The sequence below is a fragment of the Nicotiana sylvestris genome, chromosome 1 (assembly GCF_000393655.2).
Source record: "Nicotiana sylvestris chromosome 1, ASM39365v2, whole genome shotgun sequence".
Taxonomy (NCBI): domain Eukaryota; kingdom Viridiplantae; phylum Streptophyta; class Magnoliopsida; order Solanales; family Solanaceae; genus Nicotiana; species Nicotiana sylvestris.
The window spans coordinates 108,589,300-108,592,249 of NC_091057.1; positions in this window are offsets into that span (position 1 = coordinate 108,589,300).

Consider the following 2,950-nt stretch of genomic DNA (forward strand, 5'->3'; position numbering starts at 1 on the left):
TTTGTAGTTCCTTATAAGGTCATTCTCGTCTCTTTTGTAAATGTCGTGGGGCTTCTCGTCGATTACAAATGCTAGGTCTTTACGTTGCAAACACCTGGGGATTCAATGGGTCGATTACAAAATTTTGATTTTTCGGTTTAACCGAAAACCTAAATACAAAAACCACAAATCGCACCGAAAAATTGAAAATTAATAATTTTAAAATCGTGAACCGACCAAAAAACCGATTAAATCGAAGCCAAAAAACTGAAATTCACGGTTCGGCCGATTTTTTCGGTTCGGTCGATATTATGCCCACCCCTAATCCTGAATGATCCTGACCTTGTCCAAGGCATCCTGTACTAGATCTATACCCAACAACTGAGTCTTTCCCAGTTCAAACCATCCAACCGGAGACCAACACCGCCTACCATATAAAGCCTCGTAAGGAGCCATCTGAATGCTCGATTGGTAGCTGTTGTTGTAGGCAAACTCTACTAAAGACAAAAATTGATCCCACGAGCCTCCAAAGTCAACGAAACAAGCTCGGAGCATATCCTCCAAAATCTGAATAGTCCGCTCGGACTGCCCGTCCGTCTGAGGGTGAAACGTTGTATTCAACTCAACCCGTGTGCCCAATTCTCACTGAACTGCTCTCCAAAAATGGGAGGTAAACTGAGTACCTCGATCCGAAATGATAGACTCGGGCACACCATGAAGGCGAACAATCTCCCGGATATAGATCTTAGCTAACCTCTTGGAAGAATAGGAGAATGCTACAGGAATGAAATGCGCTAACTTGGTCAGCCTATCAACAATAACCTACACTACATCGAACTTCCTCTGAGTCCGTGGGAGACCAATAACAAAGTCCATGGTGATATGTGTAGACACCTGATTTTTTACCCTCCCCGAGAATTTTTACATTTTTAGCGTGAATATGTGAAATTGGGTCTAATATAGCTATTTTAACTATTTTACTTTATTTCGTTGCAAAAGGGAAAAATTACAAAAATATATATATAAATTTTAGTTTATGTATTTCTCATAAACTTGAAAAATACAAAAAATAGTACCTTATTTTTGTACTTTATATAATTTCGAAAATTACCAAAAAATATAGTTCTATTAATGTTTTGTAGTAATTTTTTTTTTTTTGAAAAAATATAAAAATATTACTTTATATTTTATCTTTATATAAAAACGAAAATTACAAAAAATAGTTTTATTAATATTTTGTAGCTATTTTAATCTTGAAAAATATTTAAAAAAGATATAGTTTTGTTTTAAATATTAGTCTTATTTTTGTAGTTATTTTTATTTACATAGGATTAGTCGAACAACGTCGTGTTCTTATTCTCGAGTCCGGGCAAAAGAATAATATTCAGGTTCAAACTACCCGATTTTAGGCCTAATTTTCGGACCTAGCCCATAATAATCCGAGTCCACCACACATGGGGGACACGCGTGGGGAACGCGGACGGAACACGACACACGGGGAACCCCACCACGCGTGGGGGACACAAGTCTTGAACCCCACCACGCGTGGGGCTCATTTTTCTTGGCAGAAGGTTACAAATGCACGGGCAAAACATTTGACAAAGGGGACAGATTTTGAAATTTTGGAGGAGGAGCACTGTTCATCTTCCTGCTCCTTTGAAAAAACCAACGGGGAATTTTTTTTGGAAAAAACCAGAAGCACTATTGATTCATCTTCTCCAAAAGGAGAAGAACAAAAAACCCTAACGAACCCTCACCCAAAACCAGTCGGAACCCGACCCAAACCAACCAGTCCCACACCCTCACGACCACCGTCAACCACCAGCTTCCCCTTCGTCGTCACTGTCCAGTCGACGACCAAACCACCAGCGAACATCACCGGAAAAACCAGACCGACGACACCAGCCCCCTCGTCGTCATTTTCCGGTCGACAACCACCCAACTCAGCTCCTTCCATTGCATCGTCACCCCCCAACGGCTGAAACACCAGCACAACAGACCACCAGCTCCTGCTGCGTCGTCACTGCCCAAGCGACCCATCCAGTGACGCCAGTCCGTCAGCTTCCTCCACCGTATCCAGCCTCCGTCAAGCAGCGACTGCTGCTGCTTTCCCGGCATCATGCCGCCCCGTCGACCCGCTGCCGTTACCAGCGCAGTCCTCGACCATTGCCCAGACGAGATCCCCACTCCCTCACATCAAAAACACTACCACCAAAACGGGCTCGCTACCAGCTCCCTCCATCGCCCAAATAACCCACTGCCCGTCAAGGTCGTAGAGAGAGAGAAGGTGAGCGTCGAGGTCGTTGACAATCTTGGTTCGAGTTTTCATTTCCGTTGAGGTCGTCGTTGTTCGTCGAGGTCCGTTACGTTGAGGACAAAGAAAGGTTCGTTCCTATCACTCTCTTTTATTGATCCATAGATATATTACACGATTCCGTGAGTTTATGAATCTACTATGATCCTAATGTTGGTCATTGATTGTATTTTGTTTAAGTTGGGTTTTAATGGTTGAACTATGTGTTGAATGCTTTATTCAGCATATTTCAAAAAGAAAAGAAACAAAAACATTACAAGTTTGAGGTCCAGTTTTATTCTCTCTTTGTTCTGTTCTTGCGTGATTACATTTTTAGCCGGAGTGATACTTGAATCTCGAATGAATACGTGATATTGCTTTAGTCGTAAAATTTCCATCTTTTGATTCTCTGTTTCGGGATTTTCCCTTAGCATGCTTCTAAATTTCTGTGATTGAATGATGTAGCGTGAATTTAGTTTGTGTATGAATTATGAAACTGTTAGTTCTCATGAACGAATGAGCCTTGATCGTTATTTTTATTAATTATTTTCGGTCGTTATGAACATTCGTAGCTTACTTTAGGCATGTATACAAATCATCATCGTGATTAGGGGTACGGTTCCCATGACATGGTTACAATGCCTAAAATTCGGGGGTACATTTTATGTGACCCGATTA